The sequence below is a fragment of the Pteropus vampyrus genome, unplaced genomic scaffold (genome assembly GCF_000151845.1).
Source record: "Pteropus vampyrus isolate Shadow unplaced genomic scaffold, Pvam_2.0 Scaffold156, whole genome shotgun sequence".
Classification (NCBI taxonomy): Eukaryota; Metazoa; Chordata; class Mammalia; order Chiroptera; family Pteropodidae; genus Pteropus; species Pteropus vampyrus.
Genome location: NW_011888937.1, coordinates 1,527,045 through 1,540,556, shown reverse-complemented (window position 1 = coordinate 1,540,556; position 13,512 = coordinate 1,527,045). Strand labels below are relative to the sequence as shown.

Genomic DNA, 13,512 nt, shown 5'->3' with positions numbered 1-13,512 from the left:
ACTGTATGATTTGACTTATATGCAGTATTTAAAGTAGTCAGACTCATAGAAACACAAAGTAGAATAGTGGTTACCACGGTTTGGGGGGAATGAGCGGCAGAAGGAGTTGTTGTTCAGTGGTGTAGAGTTTCAGTCATTCAGAATGGGGAGGTTCTGGGAGTCAGTTGCACAACAATATATATGTAGTTGACAATACTTTGTAGCTCACACCAAGTGGTCCCAGGTGGAGCATAGGCAGAGGCCGACCTTGGCCTGCAACAGAGCCCTTCCCAAGAGGCCCCTAAATGAGCACATCTGGTGGCCACCTTCAGACCGCACCAGAGCACCACCCAACCACATCCACAAACAACACACCCAAGGAGCAGACTGGGCAGGCATCAGAGCCATGCTAAAGCAAATCCTGCTTCGTAAGGTCAGCCCCTGCACAACAGCTCCTCCACTGGTCACGGCCAGCCATCACAACCAATCAGCCCAAGGGTCAGTCCCTCCATTGACATGCCAACAGTAATCAAGGCTCAACTACAACAGGAGGGCACACACAACCAAGACAGGGGACACAACTGGAGCACCCAACTCAGGTGACCAGGAAGCCTATGACACAGGGCCCCACAGGACACTTACTACATAAGCCACTTTACCAAGACTGAGAAACATAGATGCTCTACCTAATACATAGAAACAAACACAGAGAGGCAGCCAAACTGGGAAACAAAGAAACATGTCTCACAAGAAAGAACAAAGCTCCAGAAAAAGAACTAAATAAAACAGAGACAAGCAATCTAACAAATGCAGCAGGTGCAAAGTTCAAAATATTGCTTATAAGGATACTCAATGATCTCAGTGATAGGAAACATAAAAATGGAGATAGAAAACAAAAAAAAGTCAAAAATTAAGAATACAATAACTAAAATAAGAATACATTAGAGAGAATCAACAGTTGATTAGATGAAGCAGAGGGTCGAATCAGCAATTTGGAAGATAAGGTAGCAGAAAACACCCAAACAGAACAGCAACAAGAAAAAAGAATCCCCCCCAAAAAAACAAGGATAGTTTAAGGGGCTTCTGAGACAACATCAAGCGTCCCAACAGTCCTATGATAAGGGTACCAGAAGAGGAGAGAGAGCAAGGAATCGAAACTCTTTTCGAAGAAATAATGATAGAAAACTTCCCTTACCTGGTGAAGGAAATAGACAGACAAGTCCACGAAGTGCACAGAGTCCCAAACAAGATGAACCCAAAGAGGCCCACACCAAGACACATCATAATTAAAATGCCAAAGATTAAAAACAAAGAGAGAATCTTAAAAGCATTAAGAGAGAAGCAGTTAGTTACCTACAAGGAAACTCCCATAAGACTGTCAGTTGATTTCTCAAAAGAAACTTTGCAGGCTAGAAGGAATTGGCACAAAATATTTACAGGGATAAAAAGCAAGGACCTGTAATGAAGATTACTCTACCCAGCAAAGTTATCATTGAGAATTGAAGGAGAAATAAAGAGCTTTCCAGACAAGAAAAGCTAAAGGAGTTCATCACCACCAAACCAGTATTACAAGAAATGTTAAAAAGATTTGTTTAAGAAGAAAAAAATAAAAAAATATGAATAATAAAATGGCAATAACTACATACGTATCAACAATTACTTTCAATATAAATGGATTAAATGCCCCAATCAAAAGACGCAGGATGGGGAGGCTGAACAGATAAGAAAATGAGACCCTTACATTTGCTGCCTACAAGAGACTCACTTCAAATTGGAAGATACACACAGACTGAAAGTAAAGGGATAGAAAAAGATAGTTCATGAAAACAGAAATGAGAAAAAAAAAAAAGCTGGGGTAGCAATATTTATACCAGACAAAATAGACTTTAAAACAAAGGCTATATAACAAGAGAAAAGGAAGGACCCAGTAATTCCACTTCTAAATATTTATCTGAAGAAATCCACTAATTCAAGAAGACATATGCATCCCTAGGTTCATTGCAGCATTATTTACAATAACCAAGATGTGGCAGCAACCTAAGTGTCCATCAGTAGACGAATGGATAAAGAAGAAGTGGCACATCTATACAATGGGATATTATTCACCCATTAAAAAAATGAAAGTTTACCATTTGCAACAACATGGATGGACCTAGAGAATATTATGCTAAGTGAAATAAGTCAGACGGAGAGAGAAATACCACATGATTTCACTTATATGTGGAATCTAAAAAAAAAACCATAAATAGACAAACAAAACAGAAGCAAACTCATAGATACAGAAAACATTTTGATGGTTGCCAGAAGTGAAGGGGTTGGGGGGAATGACTGAAAAGGGGGAAGGGTACACCTGACACTAATATAATATTGTATGCCAACTATAACTGAAAAATAAAAAATAGTATAAAAAAGAAAAAGGGGAAAGGATTAAGAAGTATGAATTGGTAGTTACAAAACAGTCATGGGGATATATAACATAGGGAATATAGTCAATAATAGTATAACTACTTATGGTGTCATATGGGTACTACATTTATTGGAGTGATGACTTCGTAAGTTATATAAATGTCTAATCACTATGCTGTACACCTAAAGCTAATATAATATTGTATGTCAACAGTAATTGAAAAGTAAAAAATATTTTCAAAAAGACATAAGCAATTTAAAATAATTTTGAAATGCTAGATGATAGATTAAATAGTAAAAACAACCAAAACAAATATTAAAACCAATTGAATCCAAGGCTGACATCTCCATGAGAGGCCACATTGATCAAACAGCCTTTGGTTTCACAAGGTTTGGGAGACTCATCTGGACAAGGTTGCAGTGGTATGCATGTTAGTGTCCCCCAAAATCACAGGTTGAAACACTAACCCCCAAGGTAATGATGGTATTAGGAGATGGAGCTTTAGAAAGCAATTAGGTCATGGCGGTGGAGCCCTCATAAATGGGATTAGTGCCCTAATAAAAGAGATCCCCACAGAGCTCCCTAGCACCTTATACCCCACAAGGGCCCAGCCAGAATATAGCTGTCTAGGAACCAGGAAGCAGGCCGTCAATAGACACTGAATCCACTAGCTTTATGAACTTGGACTTCCCAGCCTCCCAGAATGGTGGGAGATAAATTTCCATTGTTTATAAGCTACCCAGTCAATGATATTTTCTAAGCAACCCAAAAGTACCAAGACAAAGTTCAAGTATCATGTAACCACCCCAAGACAGTCCCAACAGACTGAAGGCTTCCCACCGAGGGAAAACCAGAAAAACTAACAGAAGTACAGCATTTTTCCTAGGAAAAAGTGTGGACACAGGAGGCCTACCCTCGAGTGAAACACCCGCAATGTTTTAAAGATGCATGTGATTTCACATCAAAATCTCATGTGCCTCCCCCACTTACAAAAAAGTCCCGCATACCAATACGGGCTAGAGCAGACTAGCAGCTGCTTCCTGTGTAAGGGGCATGGAGCTCACAGCTCTCACAGCGCCTTCACCACCCCTATTACCTTATTCCTGGGCGGCTATTCTCATTTGCTTTATCTGCCTGGCCCCTAAGGCACATGCAACTCCCCACTTAAGTTTTCAGTTAGCAATAATCACACCTCGGATAACCCTTATTGGCTACCACACTGTCACTGCGCAAAGCTCCAACCCCCCACTTAAGGTTTCTGAGGAAGATGGGGGAGTCAGCTCCTAAACACTCCTCTTTGGTTTGATAGAAAAAAAGAGGGGATAACCTTGTGGCTTCTTTTCACCTTTAAAATATCTTCTACAATTCTTGGCTAAATTTAAAATGAGAATCATTAAAGAAAAGGCGTGGTGAAAAGGGAGAGGCAGGGGACAAAAATCCCTGGAGGGAAAACAAATCTAGATTTAGCAACTACCAGAAGATAGCTTCCTCCAGGCCCTTGGTCTTAAACTTCCTAAGCAGAAGGACATCAGCAAAGATTTAGGAGGTCCTTGAGGCCCTGCCTTTGCGGTGGCCCTGGCCGTTACACTTTGGTTTCAGTTTTAAGCACATGGCTTTAAAGGGGACTTTCCCCACCAGAGCAGGAAGAGGCCACATCTGGAACAGCCCCAAAGAAAGGAATAAACTGAGCTGAAAACACTCAGCTGCCAAGCAATAAAGATGAGATGCTGGAGTGTCCACACAGCTGGCAGCAGCTGGAACTAACCAGGTGCCCATCAAGATGGAGACTCTGGACCTTATATAAACCAAACCCTAAGGTTTGTGAAAGCACAAAGTCTGTCGTCGGGGCTGGGAAAAGGAAATGAAAGCTAACTCATAGCTATTGGGAAAACGAAAAGTTTATGCCAAGTCAATGTGAAGAAAGAAGTGCCCCAAAATGGCCTTTCTGGTGGAGGATAAAGGAAGGGGTCATTGAGATAAAATCAGCCAGGCACATCTCCCAGAGATGCAAATTCCATTTGCCTCCCAGCCCCCAGCTAAGAAGAGTGGGGAAAGGGGTGCTTTTTAAAAAAATAGATAATACATTAAAAATTCAAACAGTAAAAAGTACATGGTGAACTTTCTTATCATCCTTCGGACACCCAGTTCCTCTCCCTAAAAAACTTATACATTTCTTTTTTACCTTCCAAATTTATACATATATAGTTTATATACGCAAGCAATATTTTTTCCTCCTTTTTTTTCTAAAAAAAGGCAGCATATTATAACATAACTCAGACACTTGCTTTTTCACATCTTGTTATGTCTTGGAGAATATTCCAGATTAACACAATTTTCACTTACTTATCGTGTGGGTAGGTTCTGCGACTTTAAGTGAAATGACATGTAACGAAACCAATTTTACCGCAGGCTCATTGATGTAAACAGGCACACATAAACAAGAGTTAGGTTACTACAGCGCCTGGCATCTGTTAAAAAGAAATGACATGGAAGGAAACAGCGCTGTTTGTAGTTGCGTAGCCCACGTTCCTTCGTGTGGCTGCACCAGCTTTTCGATTAACGTTGACCATTAAGGCTATTTCTAATCTTTGTTATTACCAACAGCCCTGCAGTGTAAAACCCTACACGTAAGTCATTTCTTACACGTGCAAATAAAGGTACATTCCTGGAAGAGAAAGTGCTGAAAAATTTTGCTAATTATTGGCAAATTGTCCTCCACAAAATTCATGCCAACTTTACTCTCCCATTTGCAATACAGGGCAGTGCTCCAGGCATGAATTCAGAGGATTTCAACCCCACCTAGCTGAGAAACCAACTACACACTACAGACAGCTTAGGTGAGTCAGCCCCAGGAAGAAAGTGTTGCTCCTTCCGAAGCTTTTCCTTTATACTTTTATTATTTGCAGTCATCAAATTTGGGATGATCACTTATTTAGTCAGTCTCACCACTCTGGCCTGTGAACACTTCAAGAGCTAAGATTGGGCTTTATTCACCTTTGTGCCTCCAGGGTATGGCCCAGACTAGGTTATGAATAAATGTGTATTAGATGAGTGAACAAATTAATAAATTGGGCTCCTAGGTTCCATCTAGGAAAAAGAATTGGAAACTGTAGAATAAGGATTAATGCTGTAATAATCTTAAGAGATTTCTCAACTCTGCAACTTTCCCTTATGTGAGACTTTTGTATTCTTGCCTGTATTTCCCTAGAGAGATTAGCAATTAAATATAAAAAACAAAAAAGGCATGTATCTTGCAGACATCAAGAGTATCTTGACTCAGCAAGCAGGCATCTTCACCCCTTGGGCCCACAGTGACCACATAGCCAGGACGCAGATTCCGTCTAGATCCCAAGTCATGGCTCAGTAGTCCTATATTTTGATGCAACATGAAAGTATTTCCTGAGAGCTGCAGAGTGCCAGGCTCTGGGCCAGGGCTATCTGAGCTCCACTCTGGCAGTATTTCGAAGCTTTGCCCCACAACCCATAGTGAACATTTGTTGCTTCCCCTGCCCCCCAAAACGCATCCTTATTCAGCACGAGACCCTGCTGCTGGCCCCTGACTTCAGAGGTGGGTTCAGGGGCCAGCAAACAACCATAATTGGCCTTATCAGAGTGACTCCCAGGGCTGTTACAGTTTCTCCTAGACAAGAGGCATGCCCTTTCTGGCTGGACCAGAGCTGGAAAGGAATGGGCTGGAGCTACTGCAGCCATTTTTTTTTTTTTTTTTTTGCTACTGCACAGGATGAACTTGCTGAGAATGGAGCTTAGAGATAGAATATAAGACTAAATCATCAGGAAGTGAAATCAAGGTCCTGACATTTAAGTCCAGCCATGGCTAAAGTGAGATCTACCCCCTGGAATTTTCAGTTACGTGAGCAAATAAATTCCCTTTTTGCTTAAACCTGTGCATGCTGGGCTTTCAGTTATATGCAAGAAAGAGCCCTGATGTGTGGCCCCTCTGACTATAGAAAATGAATCACATGAGAAATTTATTTCGCAAAGCTGCCAGAGACCTGAGTTATAAGTCTGGGTACAGGTAAAAGGCCCCTGAAGATTAGGAGAAAAGATTCCTAGACTACCTGGGTAAAACAAAGACACTAAGGAAAGTCAGTAAGAGGCATTCTACACTTCACTAAGATACAAGAGATGTGTAAGACACGGAAGATAATGAGAAGTGAGTCAGTCAAAAGCCAGGTTCAGTACCTGGGGGTTGTCAGCTCAGTCCAGGAGTTGGGATGGGGTGCCAGTCAACTATTACCATGAAAGATAATAAATAATTATTGTTGTTTTGTGTTACTACACAATAAATAACTGAAATGATCATTCCCATATCTGCTTTTCTCCTCTTTTCTCCTGCCTCGGCTAATGTCATTATTATCTCCTGTGATAAATATATACTGTATTTAGTTTTTGTCCCTGGTTCCTGTCACACAGCTAGCTCCTAAAACCCTTGGAATCTCTGGAGTGATAAAAGTGTCATTTGCATACTAATGAGATGATTGATGGATGGGGGCCCCTAGATGGCTTCAGGATGGGTGCTGGTCACCTGAAAGATCAAGGCATTATTAGGGGGTTGGAACTTTCAGTTCACCCCTCAATCTCTGGGAAAAAGGGTCAGAGGTTGAGTTAATCACCAATGCCAATGACTTAATCAGCCATGCCTATGTAATGAAACCTCCATAAAAACCCTTAAACAGTGGAGTTCAAAGAGCTTCTGGGTTGGTAAACACATTGAGGTGCTAGGAGGGTGGCGCATCTAGAAAGGGCATGGAAGCTCCATGCCACCCCCACTCCCAATACCTTGCCCCATGCATTTACTCATTCAGTCACAAATATTTACTAATTACCTTCTCATGCCAGGTTTTGTGCTAGGCATTAGAGACACAAAGACTAATGAGGCCTTGCCCCTGTCCTAGGAAAATCACAGTCTAGTCATAATTTAGAAACCAAAACGCAATCATAGAGCAATGGGATTCATGCAGAGATAGAGAAATGTGCAAAGCCTCATAGAGGCCAGAGTAGGGGTCCCTGACCCAGCTGGGAGTAGTGGGGAATGGGGTGAGGTGTCAGTGAACTTTTCTTCATGGAAGTGATGTCTGAGTTTTAAAAGTTTAAAGGCTGAAGGAGAACTGGCCATGTGAAGAGGAGAAGAGAAGGTATATAGCAGAGTGGGCAGCTTCGAGAGTGGCTCAGAGGTGAGGGCAATGTGGTCTGAATCCACTGACTGGCTGAATGCAGGCTCATGTCACTTCTCACCTGGACAAGGATCATTAACTTCCCTTGCCGTCCATTCTCGTCCAATACCACCAGAAAATCTCTCTAAAGCCCAAATTTGATTTCCTGTCTCCCCTACTTGCACCCTCCGCTAGTTTCTCTTCCTGTTCATAAATGTCTTAGGGTGCTTTGACAGTATTTCCTGTCTCTGTACCTTCTGCTTTTCTGTCTGCCTGGAATTTCCTGCCTGCCTTGGTTGATGTGGTGAACTCCTATTCATACTTCAGAGTGACTCAGTTGTGACTCATATGTGACTTATTGTACAAAGAGCCCCTCCCACTTGCACACACCTCTGTGGTGCCTGTATTCCTGGGCCCTGAACTTCACCTATTTACAATTCTCCCTCCTGCTCCAGCTATGAGGATGCCACCTCCTCCACCCACTAGCACCAAGACTGGCCTGCAGTGGACCTTCAGCAAATGAGGAAACAAGGGCTCCTAGCTAGGTAAAGATGCAGCTAATGACCCACTAAGTAGAAGTGGCTATAATATTCCTGAGACCCTTCAGACCTAGAAGGAGCTATATGTGAGGGGTTTGCTGACTAGAAGACTGATGCCTCTGCCCCCAGCTCTGCCTCAGATCCTGCCTCCAGGACAGCCTCATACTTCTCAACCAAGGCTCTGACCTGGCTTCTCGACCCATCCTGCCTCCCCTTTGTTCATAGATCTATCCATCTAGACTCCCGTTTATAACCATGAGATAGATGCAGTGGCTTAGAGGCACTGCGTAATGGAGACTATGTGGTTATTATGATTATGAAGTTCTTATACTTTATGCAGAATATTAGCTTATGTACATTATTATTAAGATTAGTAAAACTCTTTTGGATTAAAAAAAAATCCCAATTGAATTTTATTTAATTACAAAAGCAAGGCTCTCTCAGTGCTCATTTAAACAATAAGTTAAGGAAAAGTACCCATCTGTTCCCACCTCCTACTTCCCCAATTCAAATCACTTGGTGTGATTACTGTTAACAGTTGGGTGTGTGTCATTTAAGGCTCTTTTTCATGCCTATACAAATGTGTTCATAATTTTGACCCCCCCCCCCCAAAAAAATATCTATGTGTTTGTTTAAACAGCTTGATGGACTTCTTTGTCAGTACACATTCTATTTGATTCTTTTTAATAGCCAAATAGTTAAGAGTTCATTATATCACAGGTCAGCAGACTATGGCCTGCAGCCCAAAGATAGATAGCCCAGCACCTAAATAAAGTTTTCCTGAAACACAGCCAACACATATTATTATCTATGGCTGCATGTGCATTACAACACCTGGGTACAACAACCTGGGTTGAATAGTTGTATCAGAGACTCTGTGGCCCACAAATCCTAAAATGTTACTATCTGGCCCTTTACAGAAAAAGTGTGGCAACCTCTGCAATATAACTGTACCATGCTTTATATAACCAGCCCCTATTAATAACACTTAATTTGTTTTCATTTATTCAGCATTACGAACAATCCCACAATTAGCACTTTTTTTTCATTTACTCCAGTCGATAGCCACCTGGCCACCGTGGAGAGGAACAAACTTTGTCTCTGCCCTCAACGTTCTTCTGGCTGGTCTATTAATCAATAGACATGAGACAGATTAGCAAGAGAAAATAACCAAATTTAGTACATGAGAGAATCAGAGACCCCACATGCAGGAGAAGTTCAGAGATAGAAAGGAACATGAGTACATAAGACATCCTGAGCTAGGGATGAGGTAAGATGCCTTGGGGGCTTTAAAGGGTCATTGCAGAATGATAAGAACAAATGCTTAGTGAATAGAAGTTTGTCCTGCCCTATAGATAAATCAAAAGAGGTTTAGGCAAGGCCCCTAATTCAAATTCATCTAGGTAGTTAAGGGAGGGCCAGAAGTTTCTCTTGAGCCAAGGGCTAAAGTTGCCTTTGGCTCAAAACAATCTGCATACCAACAGAGGCACATCTTGGGGTGATTTGTTCTGAACCCTCATACCACCATGGGTGATGGGTGTCAGTGAGTGAGAACATGACTGAATGTCAACTCAGTATGTCTACACAGAAAGATTTCCTTTCAAAAGGATCTTCCAGTTAACAGACTAAGTGGCTCAGCAGGGGACTCTGGGATTATGAGCAATTGCCAAAGTCATTGCAGCAAAGGGCTGTATGAAAAGATCTTGTTTTCATGATAAAGAACCAAAATACCAACTAAAGAGCATCAGAGCACACTCCAGGGCCCAAATGAGGTGAAAATTCAGAGATGTAAAACAACAAAAAATAGATATTAGCAATTGACAATCCACGGCCTACTCTCAATGATGGTAGGATATAAAAGAGCCCAAAAAAGGAGGGGAAAAAAAATAACAATTTCTAATTGTATGCCAGGCATACGATTACATATGTGAGCCAGATAATGTATACACAGGCATGGTATTCTAAATGTCAATTAACCATTACAGCATGGGTGTCAGCCAATCAGAACAGATGAAGAACTTAAATAACTAATATCACTGAACCCCTGTGAGCCACTGAATATCATGGTGCCCATATTTAAATAAACAATTTAATCCCCACAGTAAATATGCCGCCTGACAGCCAAGAAAAGCAACTTTGAGGAAAAACATCAACCTATACAGCATTCTTCTTCCTTCAAGGAAGCCTCAGGAAATTCTCTCCTCCACTCTAATCACTGAAGATAACTGAAGAAGCAAATATCAGAACTCATGCACAGTCTCAGGCTGTACTGGGGAATATGAATATATGTGTATAGAGTTAAAGTTATACATTCTTATAGCTATTTCTCCAAAGAAGACATACAAATGGCCAATATGTGCATGAAAAGATGCTCAACCTCATTAGTAATTAGTGAAGTACAATTCAAAGCCACAATGAGGTACAGCTTCACACCTACTAGCATGACTAAAAAGACAAACAATAACAAGTGTTGGCAAAAATATGTAGACATTGGAACACTCATACATTGGTGGTAGGAATGTAAAATAGTGCAGCCACTATGGAAAACAGTTTGGTAATTCCCCAAAAAGATAAACATAGAGTTAACATATGAGCCAACAACTCTTTCCCTAGGTATACAGGTTTCTGCCACTGTAGAAAGTAGAGTGTTCCTATGAAATACTTTGTAAACTGAACAGACCTAAAGTGAAGAGGCAATTACTATTAATCTATCTGAAAAAAAAAAAAAAAGAGCATTCCCAGACCCCAAAAACAACCTGCCGAATCATGCCAAATAAGGCATAAAACCTAAAATAATACTCACATACAGGGAAAGCAGTGCACTCTCACTGTTCAGCACGTGCTGCCTCTACAAAGGCTCACTACAAAACAAATGCGGGATGTTATTTTTGCTTTTTGCCTTTTTTGTAAAAGAGAAAATCCTCTTTGGATTTCTTATGGTTAGCAAAAAACAGGTACTGATGTAGGTCTTTCGTAAAAGGGAAGTGACATAATGCAAGCTTTCAAACAGCAGGAGATACTGTATAATCAAGAGAAAATGAAAACGTGTCCACACAAAAACTTGTACACAAATGTCTATAGCAGTATTATTCACAACAGGCAAAAAGTGGAAATAATACAAGTAGTCATCAATTGATGAATGGTTAAACAAAATGTGACATATCCAAACAATAGAATATTACTCAGCCATAAAAAGGAATGAAGTACTGATACATTCTACGATAAGAGTAAGCCTTGAAAACATTATGCTAAGTGAAAAAGCAGACCCCAAAGACCACATGCACATTGTAAGATTCCATTTATATGAAATGTCCAGAATAGGCAAATTCATAGAATGAAAGTAGATTAGTGGTGGCCAGGGACTATGAGAATGGGAAATGGGGAATGCCTCTTAATGGATACAGGGTGATGAAATGTTCTAGAATTAGATAGTGGAAATGGTTGCACAACTCTGAATATACTAAAAACCACTAGATTCACCCTTTAGAAGGGTGAATTTCATGGCATATGAATAAAATTCTTTTAACAGTTACACATCGTTATACAAATGAGCCATACTTATTGGTAATTTAAAGTTTTATCCCAAAGATCTTCTTGTACTAGAGATAACATTTGCTTCATTTTGGCATCCCACCTGAACCCGATTCCAGCTATTCCTACTAGTTCTTTTTGAAACCAAGTCCTCTGCTCAGCCCTGCTGCTAATGGGCCTGCTTCAAACTGTGGTTCTCCCCTAGGCCCTGCAGGCCCCACATCACACTTCAGAGCCAGACCACTGGCTTTCTTCCTGCATACAGTGCCCTCTCTGATCAGCCAGGCTGCCACCCTGGTAGGAACAGGAGTTAGTACCTCTTCCAGGACAGAACATTGCCTCATGGGGAGCGGGAGGAAGGGAGGAAGGAAAAGAGTCAGAGAAGGAAAGTTCTAGGTTGCTAGAAGCCAAATCTTGCTCTTGACTCATTTATTTCTTAGTTTGCCTGATACTCTATTTTATAATATTCTTTCTCTTTCCTTCTCTCCTTGCATTAACTTATCCATTCATTCTTTCTTTCATACATTATTCTCATGTACCAGACATAGGACCAGGCTCTAAGGAAGCCACATGTTTTCTCTTCCTTTTGGTGAAGCTCCTCCTCCTTCCCGGTTATTGCAAGCTGACACCCTGGCTAACTTTCCTCAGTGGCCATATGGCCTTGATGGTAGATGTCCTCTGTTCTGGAGCCTGTCAGGAACACCTCTGCAGCTTTCCGATAACCTTGTATCTTCCTATTACAAAGCCCATGTCCACTGGAGTCCAGTTCCCCGACTAAGAGATGCCTCTTGCCTAAGTCTATTTATAATGTAAGAAGGCCAGTGGGTCCTGTACACTCTCCGAGTAACCCGCTCCTCATACTTCCGTAGGTCTTTAGGGGGAGGACAATTAACAGCCCTCAGTCTTTGTCCAGGTGGAGGGTCATCTGTAGTGAGGAAGAGAGATGACTTCACAGGGACACAGGATCGGATGATAGGAACCACTGGATAACAAACAGAGTGAAGCCACAGGAATAGATCAAGAGGGAAGTCCGTAGCCCAGCCCTTCTCTCGCCTCTGAGCCGCGGGAGGGCGGGTTGGGGGGCTTGGCATCAGCAGGAGGAGGAGGAGCCGTAGCCTGAAGGTTGCGGTGGCCGGGGAGCCGATGGCATACAGTCAGGGAGGCAGCATGAAGAAAGTCTGCTACTACTACAGTGGTGATATTGGAAATTATTATTATGGACAGGGCCATCCTTTGAAACCTCATAGAATCCGCATGACCCATAACTTGCTGCTAAATTACAGCTTATATAGAAAAATGGAAATATACAGGCCCCATAAGGCCACTGTTGAAGAAATGACAAAATATCACAGTGATGAGTACGTCAAATTTCTGTCAGATAACATGTCTGAGTATAGTAAGCAAATGCAGAGATTTAACGTTGGAGAAGATTGTCCAGTATTTGATGGACTCTGAGTTTTGTCAGCTCTCAACTGGTGGCTTGATTGCTGGGGCTGTCAAGTTAAATAGACAACAAACTGATAACTGGGCTGGAGGATTACATCATGCTAAGAAATCAGAAGCATCAGGATTCTGTTCTGTTAATGATATTGTGCTTGCCATCCTTGAATTACTAAAGTATTATCAGAGAGTCTTATATATTGATATTGATACCCATCATGGTGATGATGTTGAAGAAGCTTTTTATACAACAGATCGTATAATGACTGTATCCTTCCATACATACGGTGAATACTTCCCTGGAACAGGAGACTTGAGGGGTATTGGTGCAAGAAAAGACAAATACTATGCTGTCCATTTTCCAGCAAGAGATGGTATAGATGATGAGTCATATGGGCAGATGTGTAAGCCTATTATCTCAAAAGGGATGAAAACATATGAA

At 41.4% G+C, this 13,512-nt stretch overlaps 1 pseudogene; it reads left to right on the top strand.

The window, feature by feature from the left end:
- The first annotated feature begins 12,761 nt into the window (after positions 1-12,761).
- LOC105298542 lies at positions 12,762-13,512 on the top strand (annotated as a pseudogene).